Genomic DNA, 14,731 nt, shown 5'->3' with positions numbered 1-14,731 from the left:
GGGACTGCTCAGAGTCTTTGATTTTATTAATTTTCAAGAAGGACTATAGGATGCAGCATTTCTTAAACTAACCCTACCCTGTCCCTTGAAGCTCTTATGTACCAAATTTGCAAAATACTTCAGTTGACTTCTACAAGTCCTCCTGTTTGGACTCTTAGACCACTTGAGGGCAGAGGCTGTCCCTGTTTCTCTTTCTATCACTGGTACCTAACATAGTGCATGATACAGACACAGTACTCACTGGGTATTTATTGACTGAATGAATAAATGATTAAGTATTGAAAAAATCCTAAAGAAAATGATGGAGTATTTAATATCTTGATGATATGAAAAGAGGCTGACTAAAAACTGGATTTAAATTACTCTTGCTCTAACTGTTCTTTTAGATTTGAGAATGGAAATTCTCTATTTTCTAATTAGATTGATAATCAAATTTAAATTAACTGAAAATAAATTTCTTGATATTTTAACGTATTAGAAATATCTTCAGAACAAACATTTTTGTAGCCATGCACCTTTATTGACATGTGCAAAACAGAAGTTAAAGCATCAATTTTTTTGTGTTTCTTCTTGACATGGAATATTGTTGGGAGGAGCTTCCAAAAGGAACTTTTGCCAGAGAATAGTGTAGTACTTTTGTGTGACTACAAAATAAAGCTATATATTTATAGTATGTTTATTAAAGATTATATATTTTTATAATATTTCATACCTAAAATATTTATTTTTTATATTTATACAAATATAATTTTATTGTGTAAAATGGATATGTGTATACATGCATACACATAAATGCATTACTGCTCTTTATATGTGCATATATTTTTGTTTGAAAACACATATATGCATCTATTGGGAAGTGTATTGAAAAATTCTGGTTTTCTGAATCAAGAAAAAACACAAATGTCCCCTGAAGTAAGAAATGTCAGGTAGCCATCTTATTTTATGGTTATTACATTAAAAAAATTAATTCCTCAGAAATTACTTACAATGGGTGGAACAAATTAAAGTTGTATTTTTTAAAAGACTTGTTTTATCTTTTTAAAGATAGTGAGAGGGAGCACAAGTGGGAAGTGGGAAGGAGAGGGAGAAGCTTCGAGCCGGGAGCCCAAAGCAGGACTTGATCCCAGGACCCTGGGATTGTTACCTGAGCTGAAGGCAGATGGTTAACCAACAAACCACCCAGGCGCCCCTTATTTTTTTATTTGAGAGAGAGAGAGAGAGAGAGTGAGCACAATGAGGAGGTGTAGAGGGGGAGGGAGAGTCTTAAGCTGACTCTGCACTGAACTCAAGGGCTTGATCTCTCGATCCTGAGATCATGACTTGAGCCAAAATCAAGAATCAGACGCTTAACTGACTGAGCCACCCAGGTGCCCCTAATTGAAGTTTTAAAATCAGCTACCACCATCAATTTAAAGTTATGGTTTGTTGCTCAGAACAGAAAAATTTTAACAAGATGATTTCCATTTTTTTAAAATTTTGAATGGAATTTATCTCAGAATTTTCATCAAATATTGTGATATCATAAAATGAAATACTGGAGCCAGAACTGTAGAAAAAAACAGTAGGGTCACATCTGTGAACCAGTTTTGTTTCTACAGATGGATTAGATATTTCTTCATTTTTATACATGAGGTTTGTACATGATTTGTCTAAAGGTATTCCTTGATTTTCAACAACTTTTTTAAAAGTATAACTTACTATACAGTTTACCATTGTATTTGCAGCATGACACTTTTGAGGAAATATATCCACTTGTGTGCGTTGATTACCTCAGCCCATTCTAGAGCACAGCTATCTTCACCACAAGTTCCTCTGTGCCCATTTGCAGTCAGTTCTCCTTCCATCACTGACAAATTTATTTTCCAAAGTGGGTGCACCATTGTCCATTCCAGCCAGCAATGTGTGAGATGTCCAGCTTTTCCATATCCTCAACAAAATCAGAAGTGTACGTCTTTAATTTTAGCCATTCTCCTGTGAGTAGAGGTATCTTACTAAAATTTTTATTTGTATTACATAGCGACTAATGATGTTGAGAGTGCTTTTATGTACTTACTTGCCATTTATATGTTGTCTTCAATGGAATATCTAATCAGACCTTTTGCCACTTTTATTTGATTTATTTCTTGAATTATTAGAGTTATTGATATATTACAGATCAAAGATTTTTATTAGATATCTGAGTTACAGTATTTTTACTTAGACTGTGGATTCTCTTTTTACTTACTTAGTGGTGTTTTTTGAAGAGAAAGGTTATTTAACTTTTCTGAAATTCAATTTAACAATTTGTTTCTTGGATGAATCATACCATTGGTATAAGAAATCTTTGCCTAATCCCAAAGCTAGGGATTTTCTCCTATTTTTTCTGTTGTCTTCTATTTCTTCCAGATGTTTTATGATTATAGTTTGTACATTCAGATATATGATCCATTTTTAGCTTATTTTTATATATGGTGTGAAACTAGAATCTAACTTTATTTTTTTTCATGTACATAATTAATCATTCCAGTATCATTTTTTGGAAAGGCTTTTTCCCTCCCTTGAGCTGCCTTGGTACCTTTGTCACGAATCAATTGACAGGGGTGCCTGGGTGGCTCAGTGGTTAAAGCCTCTGCCTTCAGCTCAGGACATGGTCTCAGGGTCCTGGGATCGATCCCCATGTTAGGCTCTCTGCCCAGCAGGGAGCCTGCTTCCCCCACCCCCACCCCTGCCTGCCTCTCTGCTTGCTTGTGGTCTCTCTCTCTCTGTGTCAAATAAGTAAAATCTTAAAAAAAAAAAAAAAGAATCAGTTGACATAATTAGAAGGTATATTTCTGGACTTTTTCTTTGGTTTCATTAATATATATATATATTTATCTTTGCAAAAATAATATCAGTGGGTTAAGGCCTCTGCTTTCGGCTCAGGTCATGATCCCGGGTCCTGGGATCAAGCCCCACATCGGGCTCTCTGCTCAGCAGGGAGCCTGCTTCCTCCTCTCTCTCTGTCTGCCTCTCTGCCTACTTGTGATCTCTGTCTGTCAAATAAATAAATAAATCTGCAAAAAAAAAAAAAAAAAAAAAGTAAAAAAAGTAAAAAAAAGGGCTCCAGCTCACACATGATCCTCTGTTCATGAACATACCTTCTGCTGCCTCGGCTGATGCGCTGCTTCTCCCCAGTCTCAATTACTGTGGCTTTATATTGACTTGAAATCCAATAATATAAATCCTTTGAATTCAACCTTCTTTTTCAAAATTACTTTAACTATTCTTTTGCCTTTCATGTTAAAATTTATGATTATTTTGTCAATTTCTATAATAAGGATTGCTGGGATTTTCATAGAGAGTCTGTTAAATTTTATAGAGATCAGTTTGGAGAATTGCTGTCAATTATATTGATTCTTCTAATTTATGAAAATGGCATTATCTCACTTTTTTGGGGGGTCTTTTAAAATTTTCTCAGTGATGTTTTATAGTTTTCAGTTTACAGTCTTACACTTCTGTTAAATTTATTCCTAAATACTCTATTCTTTTAATCTTTTTGCATGTCATTTGTTTTCCTAACTACATTTCAAGAATCTTTTTCCTATTGTAAACAATTTTTTTATATTGATCCTGTATCTTATAATATTGCTACATTATAGAACAAATATCCTAGTAGATTTTTTGTGAAACTCTTAGGAATTTTTAAAAGATATGAGTGTTTTCCTGAAACAGTCTGTATATGCTCCTTGAGAACAGATCCCTGTGCCTTGCATATAGAACAGATCCCTGTGCCTAGCATTAATATGTGCTTGTTGAATGATGGGATGGATTTTTGCATATATTTCTTCAAGGTATTATGGTTTTTCTAACTATAATTAATAAGTATTTTAACTTTATAAAAATGAGATTTACATCTCATTACAATTGCACTGAAAATGGCTTTGTGTTAGACTTTTTTCCTAAGGTATATAGACAATGTGAGGAAAAAAAGGAAGAAAACCCACAATTCGGCAGTAAAATAGATTTATTTTACTCGAGAGCATTTTGGTGATAAGATGCACCTTTTGCCTTTTTTTTTTTTTCCCCTCAAAAAGATGAGCATTTTAAGTGAGTATGTGATCAATACTAAATGCATTAAGAATGAATTTCTTACTGTCAGGCTTTGATTCCATGAAAGAAAAATGCTTATGCTTTATCACGTTTATTGCATAATTTGCAATTTATAGCACCAATGTATCTATTTAAGTTTCACTTAAGTGCTGTAAATTACCGTTTAGGAAAACATTGAGTACAAATCTTTTTTATTCACTTAGGTTTTTTTTTTTAAACTAACAATTTGAGTCATTTTAAACACCTTACATTTTAATAAGAGGATCTTTCTTTTCTTAATTTCTGAGCAAAGATTTTGATTACATAAAACACAAACATCTGTTTCCCCCACAGTATTAGCTGATATAATGCTAAACATATATCATAATTTGACTACTATCTAAGAAATGTCAAAATGTACCTCTTCAAGCCAAAGGTGGGTTGATGAAGTTTTCAGTTTGTCAGTTCTGAAACTGCATCAGTTTAGAAATGAAGGACAAAAAGAAAAAATTCAACAAACACAAAGCAAAACATACAAAGCTAACTTTTTCAACTAGTAAGGATTATGCTACCTGTGAAGCAACATCTCTTTTAAGTATATGGAGTGAGCTTACCCTGTGAGTGCATGGGTGTTTCTCTGGAACTGTTCTCAATCAGATGTCTGTTCTAATAGTACATCCAGAGTATAATCCACATTAACTCAAGGGCTTTTACCAAATAGTCTCCCTTCAGTGTCACCACCACTTCCCAAACAACCCATTCATCCTTACCACCTGCCTTGTGTCTTTATTACCATTATTCCCAGAGACACCTATAAGCAATGGGTAAAAACCAGGGCTTTGCAGAGCATTACCTGGGTTCACATTTTGGCTTGCTTATTGACTGTGTAATCATAGGCAATTTATTTACACTATCTGATGCCATGTTTCTGGTCTGCAAAACAGAGACAATAGCAGTACCCACTCCCTTGTGTTGTATGAAGATGGATGTATATTTATCACTTTGGCCCTGCATATATGTATGTGTGTATAGGGGGATATAACACATCTACATAGACACACATACATATGTACAAATACATGTGCTTGTGTATCTGTGTGTGAGTGTGTATACAGACAGATGGATAGATCGATAGCTATTGCTTTGAGCAGCAGTGTCTTGTACATAATAAATGATTACTCTGTTTTAGCTATTATTATTAAATCTGGCTGTCCTGATGTAGTATTTCTCAGAGTTCCTCCATGCAAACCATTTTTTTGTGTGTTAACACTTTAGCTTGGTACATAGTTTGATGACAATAGACATAATGGAAAACAAAATCAAAATGACAAGCTATGACATCATTCAGAATTTGTCATGTGCCAGTGGCAAGTATATACATAAAATAGCTAGTAATATGTTTAATATTTAATGGAGATTTTTGATCCATATTATTTTAGCAATATAATAACTGTACACTTCTTTAAATGCCCATGAAAATCAACCTGCTTGACATATAATTTTCCAGTTCTACACCAAATAATTGTGATAATCAATGAAGAATAAAGTTCTGTTTAACCTATTACTGCTTTTATTTCCTGGAAGAGTTGGCTCAATGGTCAGTGGACTGATATCCAGGGTTTCTTCACAATTCTTGAGGACATTTTAAAGTACTTCTTCTTTTTGACACTTTTACTGAGCACTTATAATTATATTACAGAAATAGATAATTTGACAATATCATTAATGATGACAAATATGATCTAGTAAGAACATATTATTTCAGTAGTACTCTGCTAAAGTCACAGATGCTCACAGTGCTGTTGTAATTGCTAATTCATTAGTTTTGTTGAATTTCAAAAGTAAAGTACTGTATTACTCTACACATCTTTGTTCAAACTTATTTATCAGTTACGTTTGATATCTTAATATTTATATATGTTTATTCAGGTTAAAAAACAGAAATCAAAATGCGTGCTAAAATCTTGTTAATCTGTGTAGATTCTTGTCTGATAACACATTATCTTTGTACAGTAAAAATATTGAGTGACATTTCCTGAAATTGAGTTTTCAACACTGTATTGTGCCCTACATAAGAGTTGTAATTTACGTCCACACTTCTGGAGTGGGGATACTTGAGCTTTTGTGCTTGGTTTATTTGCCCTTTTAAAAAGCTGTGGAAGATTCTGTGAAAACTCTGGACCTTTTCCTCTCCAAAAAGTGTGTGGGAACATATGTAAGTAAAATTTTGTATCTAGGTCCTTTAGGTCACTGGATCCTCTAAAGCTCAACCAAGAACATACTCCACAGTATAATTCTTACTGCTTTAAGAAACCCAATTCTAATATTTCTGTAAAGTTAGAGACAATTATCAGTGATTCACAATTTCTTTTTTTTTTTTTAGAATATATTAAAATTTTTTTTAATATAATTTTTTATTTTTTATAAACATATATTTTTATCCCCAGGGGTACAGGTCTGTGAATCACCAGGTTTACACACTTCACAGCACTCACCAAAGCACATACCCTCCCCAATGTCCATAATCCCACCCCCTTCTCCCAAACCCCCTCCCCCCAGCAACCCTCAGTTTGTTTTGTGAGATTAAGAGTCACTTATGGTTTGTCTCCCTCCCAATCCCATCTTCTTTCATTTATTCTTCTCCTACCCACTTAAGCCCCCATGTTGCATCACCACTTCCTCATATCAGGGAGATCATATGATAGTTGTCTTTCTCCGCTTGACTTATTTCGCTAAGCATGATACCCTCTAGTTCCATCCATGTTGTCGCAAATGGCAAGATTTCATTTCTTTTGATGGCTGCATAGTATTCCATTGTGTATATATACCACATCTTCTTGATCCATTCATCTGTTGATGGACATCTAGGTTCTTTCCATAGTTTGGCTATTGTGGACATTGCTGCTATAAACATTCGAGTACACGTGCCCCTTTGGATCACTACGTTTGTATCTTTAGGGTAAATACCCAATAGTGCAATTGCTGGGTCATAGGGCAGTATCACAGAAATCTTACTGCCTTTTGGGTTTTACATTTTTAGTATGATGGGACAAATCACTGTGGGCCTGTGTCATTTCATATTATAGTTTTTTGTGTGTGTATGAGGATTAAAATTTTAAAAAATAATGTATTATTCTGGAAAAAAAGAGCATTATTTCTGAATCTTCTTTTCCTTATCTACAAATGTGTCTTTTCTATCAGGAAATTGTGGGGAAGTCTTTGTTATTGGTCAAATGTTCTAGTATCTTAGGTAAATGAAGACTGTTTAGAGTTCACAGATCTTTAAAGTCATTTATATTCTGAAATTGTTGGCAAATTAAGCATTCATTATTGAACAACTCCTGCATGCTAGTCTCTTATACCTGGCACATTTTTGGCATATTCAATACATGATTATTCCTATTTTGCAGTTTGGGTACCTGAGACTGAGTTTCTTTGAGTAACTTTCCTAGGATTACTTAATCAGTAATTGCTCAGTTACTCAAAAGACAGATGGGGATCCCAGCTAATACAGTCCAAGGCTGAAAAGTCAGCCTTGCAACTGCATTGTTCCACTGCAAGCTAAAATGATTTGCCTAGAATTATCACTGCAAGCTAAACATTCCACTGCAAGCTAAAATGATTTGCCTAGAATTATCAAAGGGCTATTACTTTGATAATTTCTTAAATTAGAAGAGAAATATACATCATATGACATCTTGAAATCTTTATACATTTCATTTTAATTCATTCAATAAATATTTAGCTAGTGCCTAGGATTATCTTACTTGACAAATGAGAAAACAGGAACCTATGAGATTAGGATTATAATTGATTGTTTATTAATCATAACTTATATGTCTAATTTTTGTTTCTAATTATCTGTTTTTACAAATTTCCACATTAAATTCTTTTATATATATTCATGCAGACACACCTAGTCCCAAGTGGTTCTAGTCATCTGTGTGATGAGTTTATTTAGTTAGAGACTGCTTTACTGTGTCTTTCAAATCACATTCAAATTACTAGCAGAACACTGGTCCTTGATTTGTGATTTCAGTAATTTTTCTGTTGAACCAAATGCCTTATACACAGGAGGCAAGGAACAAATAATTGCACAATGAGTGAATGAATTTATAATGCCTAGCTTGCAAAGTCAGATCAATTACATTAAATGAAGGAACACCGTGGTTGAATCTGTAGTATGTGAAAGAGGCCAAATGTCATGAATATTGTCTATTAGAAAAAAAATACTGCACAGGAAAATGATAGTTTCAATTTAATGTATGCTGAGAATGAATTCAAAGACTGTAGAGCAGTTGACTTGTACTAAATAAGTCTAGATATTCTGCTAAAGTATTGAATTATGAATCAAATCCTCTTATTTAAAGATATCTATCGTACTTCCTTGAAGTCTATTATATCTGGATTAAGTGTTTTTATTTGATTTAGAATTCTGCTTTGATATTCACATTAGATGGGGGATAGAATTTATTTGAAAGAAATTATTTTCAGATTAACTTGATTCATTATACTTCTATTCTTTGTATTACTTGCCATGGTAGGTAACAGTGGGGTTTTTTTGGAAGTAGATTTGTTTTCTGGGTGTTTCCTATTTAATTTCTTAAAGAAGCCAAAACATGTAATGGTCACTATAAAATAAGGGTATCTTATAAATGAAGAATATATTAAGCAGAAATTATATAACTAAAATGGAGTTTGTGAGGATTGAGTACTGACTTACTTGGAAACAATAACCTCAAGTTTAATTTTCAGAATGCAAACAGAGTTTTTTCGGTCTCCATTCTCATGGATCATGTGAAGTGAGAATGCCAATTTTGAAGGAAAGGAGCTATTTTAGTTAGTGTGAAAATGGATTTGAAAAATTTCATGACTATTTTAGGATTATCTTGAAGGGTAATAAAAAAACAAACAAACAAAACTTCCAAAAAGTATGCATGCCTTTTGTTCTTCCTGTTTTTTTTGCACTTAAAAAAAAAAAAAAAAAGATGGGCATTTGCACATTGATTCATAGCTTTGCCCAAATTTGTAGTTAGTACCTGAAAGTGTTTTCTTATATTTAGTAGTAATCAACTCTATTTTGCTATATAAATTCTATTTTTTAAAATTTATTTATTTGAGAGAGAGGGGAGAGAGAGAGAGAGCATGAGTACAGGGAGTGGCAGAGAGAGAGAAAGAAACAGACTTCCCACTGAGGAGGGAGCCTGACCCAGGACAGGAATCATGACCTGAGCCAAAGGCAGATGCTTAACTGATTGAGCCACCCAGGTGCAGCTATAGTTTCTAATTTTAAGAAATATTTTTCATACTTAATCATTAAATCAGGTTATTAATTTATGGGAATATCATTTTTTTCCTCAACTTTTTGCCGAATGGTTTCTCTCTGTGATTAAAAAACTCCATTGATGATGAGTTTTGGTTTTATTGTTCTTACGTATATTGAATCTAAAATCCACTTTTTTATAATCAGATTGAATTGCAAGAGCCTTGTATTAGTATGCTGTATGAATGATTCAGCAGGGCTTAATAGCTAGAATAGCCATTTCCTATGATCCATTGATAGAAGTAGCATTAGTAAACACCACTGATAACCATTAAGAAGATTTTCTTTTTTATTAATACCCAAAGTGTAACATATATTTTCAGGTTCCTATGTCAGCTTTTAAACATGAAATTATTCTTGAGCCAATGAAGGTATTTGTCTTAGAGAATATTAAAGATGAAATAATTTGTTGAACACCATCCCAAGTAAATCTGATTCACAAATGGCATCAAATTGATTTGAAAGGAATATTTATTCCTGTATTTTTGTGTGGTGTGTTTGTTTTCACCTTCTCCTAAGATTAAGCTACTTATAAAAGAATAAGCGAAGAGGTAGTTGGAGATCCTTTTCTCTTGGGAAGAATTTTCAACAGGGAAGATTCATTTCTCAAACTGTGATACATAGGAGAAGAATTATAAGCAAGTTCTTTTTTATATCTATATATTTTTCTAATCTATTATGTCAATGCCCAGTGTAATTGTGCTTTGTAGAGTGGTGTTTGATATTCATATTTCAACCTTCCTGTGCCAAAAGAACAAGAATTTGGTTAGCCTTAGATTGTGAATATAGGTTTTTATTAAACATATTTACAGCCCCCTATATACTCGTTACCTAATTTTTAACATCCAAATTAATATCTCAAGTCATGAGATGAATCATTATTTCCAAAGGGATCTTAAAATACTATTAAGAATGTCATAAAATGTTGTGCCATTTAGCTGTCTCGGAGAACCGTAAAATCTATGTTTCTGCATAAATGTAAAATGGGCAAACAGATTTATGAGGTCTTCCTGCAGCATTGGCTTTGGGCCATCCTTAGTTCATGTGATTTGGGTCATATTAACTAAAAAGGAGTTCATGATTATTATGGTCTGAATATATCCCCCCAAATTCCAAGGTTACCCATAACCTCCAAGGTTATGGTCATGGGGGTGGGGCCTTTGGGAGGTGATTAGGTTATGATAGGGTAGTTCTCATGAATGGGATTTGTAATGTTTTGAAAAAGGCCTAGAAAGATCCCTTACCCCTTTGACAATGTGAGGATACACGAAGTCTGTAATCCAGAAGAAGGTCCTCACTTGATCATGCTGGCACACTGACCTCAGACCTCCAGCCTCTAGAACTGTGAGAAATAAATTTCTGTTGTTTATAAATCACTCCCTCTTTGTTACTGTGTTATAACAGCCCAAACTGACAGTGATATTCTGTGGCCTGCCTACACAGACAAAGATAATGATACCTGTATTTCTTACCTCTGAATGTTACAGTCTGACTCCCTGGACAATATAGTTTAGGGTCAGCAACCAAATGCAGATAGTTTCAAATCATATTCAAATTTGGAATATGCAGTTTTTAAAAATTCTATATCCATTTAAGCCCCTTCATTCATTCAGTTAATATGTTTTGACCACACACTGTATGTCCTAAGTGATATGTTTGGTAATGAGGCTACATTGGTGACCAAGTTAGCCCTGTCTACATAGAGCTTAAACTCTAAAGGGCAAAACAAATAAATGTTGAATAATTAAGCATTCATATCAACTGTAATAAGAGATGCAAGAGGAGAACAGGTGTGATGAGCATATTTAAGAGCAGAACCTGACCTTTATGGGTGGTCAGTGAAACATTCCTGGGGAAATAAATCTTTAGATTGGGACTTGGAGGGAAAAGGAGTAGGGTAAGAGCATTTCAAGCAAAGAGGGAGTATGCATGAAATCTTCAAGGTATGTAGGGTGTATTTACATATGCTAAAATATTCATGCTGTGCACCGGATGTGAAGAAAAATGTATTTTATATATTTCATCATTATTCGGTTCTCTTTGTGAATATCTGATTGTGTCAGTCTGAGTTTGACCAGAAAAAAAGAAATAGTAGGAGATACATATTAAAAGACTTAAGGCATATAATTGGCTTACACAACTGTGGGGACAGGCTAGGCTAGGTAAGTAAGGGAAATCCACAGGGCAGGCTTTCAAAAACGGTGGGATGGAATTCTCAGCAGGAGCTAGAGCTTCTGTCCAAAGGCTAAATTTTCCTCAGCTCTACTTTTAAGACCTATCAACTGAAAGGCTCACCCAGAATACCTTGGATAATTCTTCTTATTTAAAGTCTACTGATTATGGAGTTCAATCATATCCACACAGTACCTTCATAGCAAAACCTAGGTTAGTGTTTAATTGAATAACTGGGAACTGCAGCCTAGGCAGGTTGACACATGAAATTGACCATCACACCAATACAATTTAAATTAGTCCAGTTTTACATTTAATATTAAACAGCCCTTTGAGGTAAACCTCAGCCTCTCATTTAGACAAAAAAATGTGTTCTTTAGACTACCTCCCTTTCAACCTACTTCTGTCTCCATGATGACATCCAGGGGTTGAGGGCTGAGTGTTCTGGGAAGGTTGTGTCTCATGAGATGCGGAGTCAGGGGAGGGTTTTAAAGTTCCCTCTCATTGACCTGGTTGATGTATGCTTTTCTGTCCTATACAACTGTCCTGACCAGTGTTTCTAGACTCTTCTCAGAGGCTAGTAATGTAAACCTCTAACCCTGTCTTTTACCTCCTATTTGTCCCTCAACCTGGGAATTTCCATAGTCCATCAGTCATCAAGAGGGGTTGGTGGTAAACCCAACTAGTTCTCAAGACATCCTCTTCATGTGGGAAGTAGATTCCAAATGCTAGCTCTGAGACTGTCCTCTGCCTGCAAGCACTGCACCAGCTTGATGTGGTTGCTCCCTTCTTCAACAGATGGGAGCCAGCAAGGTGACACGCTCTCATGGCCTCTTTCAAGGAGATGATGGGCTATGCTCAGTGCTCCCCACTGCAGAGACAACGCATATCTAATGTTGGTTTTATTTTTATTTTTTTCCTTCCTAAAATCTACCGGGGTTAGAAAGGTGTGGGCTTCCTCTCTTTCTTTTTTTCCAGAACTGTTCTTTTTTGTAGCTTGCAAGCCTAACCCATTAATGTCTTTTGAAAGGTATAATTCAAACATTGATTATATTGTCCTTCACCTGCTCGTGGATTGAGGAGAAAGGACTTGCTTTTCTTCTGCTGATAAACTGTTTATTAGTGAAAGTTAAGGAATTAGGGGTGGGATGAGGGTTGTAAAATATTAGAGATGGGAGTGAGAGAAGTGAAAAGTGTTTGCTTAAAGCTTTGCTTTAGAGCCCCAGCATTTAAATGTCAACTAGATAGAAATGGTAATTAGATTGTAAAAATGGTTTCTTACAGTCATAAAAATTCCTAAACCAGCATAAATGAACATGAAGTGTTTCCACCAGTGGTATGAATGGATTCCTAATGATTCATTTATTTTTTCTTAACCCATCCCTACATTAACTACAGGCATTTTCAGCATGAGTTATTGAAGAAGGGGCTTTAGTTCTAACTAAAGTAAGTTATTTATTCAGCAAATATTTATTGAGTATATCTAGGCTCATGCTGTAATATGAAATTTGAGTCTGAATTTATAATTGGCTAATATAATTACAAAGATTTATTCTTTGAAGGATATCATTTTAGATGGATTAAAAAAATAGGTTTTATATATTTTGTGATTTGGTGAAGCAGAAGCAGGGCTGAGTGCATGGGTTGCCTTAGAAGGACCCACACTTAAAAGAAAAAAAACAAAAAACAAGAAAAAACAAAAACCCCACTGTTCGTTCAATGCTCTGCTGCTGCCATCATCCTAAAATTCTCCATTTTTGAACAAGGATCCCCCACATTTTCATTTTGTGCCAGGCCCAGCATACCATGAAGCCAGTTGTGAACAGAGGGATTTGCCTTCTAATCCTGACTTCATTTGCTAGCATTCAGGCAAGTTACTTGACTAAGCTAAACCTCATTGCCTCATCTGTAAAATGGGGACGTAGCAGTGCCTATAGAGGATTGCTGAGATGAGTGCCTTGCTTAGCAGCTATGGAGCAAGCAGTAGACTTTGGCAGCTGCTACTACTGTCACTAATACATAAATGAGTGTGTTTTGCAGCCAAACTATGTTTTAGGTCTGAACAACCTAGTGAAGTAGGAAATGAATTTCATTGCCCTAAAGTAAAATAAATATAAAGTCTTTAAAAAAAAAATCCGGGACATTACCCTAATACTGTCAACCTCTTTATTTACTAGTGACTGGTTATTTTTTGTACAGCAAGTAGAAAGGACCTTTTCCCCCACAGATTTAAATTAAATTTGGAATTTTTTTTTTCTTATAACTTTAAGATTGCTAAATAGCAATGATTTTCTAAAGGAGAGGTAGCAGGCTCTGATATTGGGCCTCATTAGCATGGGTTTGCTACTTGGGATTCAACAATATTGCTTGTATTCTAAGGAATTAACATTTGATAGAGATTTATAAATAAACTCCAATGAGTAAAAAAAGATGGAACTGATGGATAAATTGGAGTGGTAAATTAGAAGGAAGGAACAAACATAATAAAATAATGTTCCATTTTTAAAAAGTACCCTATTTGAGAAATGATTAGAAGCACAATACCGCACACTTTCAGGGTACTAGAGGAATGGATATATGAACTTTTCTCATAACTGAAGCTTAAGCATTTAAACTTGCAGTGCTTGCTTTAACATATTTTAATGGAAAGGGTTTGTTTCTATGGAAATCTTAAGTATTGCAGACATCTGATTCAGAAAATAGAATGTACTAAGCAATGTGTAACTTTTATTATTAACTCATGGTTATCCCTAAGAATATCATGCCTTAAAAGTGCTTTCTCTTGGGTGCCTGGGTGGCTCAGTGGGTTAAGCGCCTCCCTTCCACTCCGGTCATGATCCCAGGGTCCTGGGATCCAGTCCCATGTTGGGCTCCCAGGAGTCTGCTTCTCTCTCTGCCTTTTCTCCCACTCATTCTCTCAATCTCTCTCTTTCTTAAATAAAATCTTAAAAAAAAAAATTGCTTTCTCTTTGGGAACTCTAAAGGAACCAAGGAATTCTCTACCTCTTTAAAGGAATCTTCCCAAACTCACAGAATGATTGTTGGGAAAATGTTTGTTTTCTTTTTCCTTTTATTAGTTTGTTTTATTTATTTTTTATTCAAGTGTAATTCACATACAGTGTTATATTAGTTGCAGGTGTACATAAAATGATTCAACAATTCTTTTTTTTTTTTTTAAAGATTTTA

Source organism: Mustela nigripes, chromosome 6 (genome assembly GCF_022355385.1).
Source record: "Mustela nigripes isolate SB6536 chromosome 6, MUSNIG.SB6536, whole genome shotgun sequence".
In the NCBI taxonomy this organism is placed as follows: Eukaryota; Metazoa; Chordata; class Mammalia; order Carnivora; family Mustelidae; genus Mustela; species Mustela nigripes.
This window is presented reverse-complemented; position numbering follows the sequence as displayed.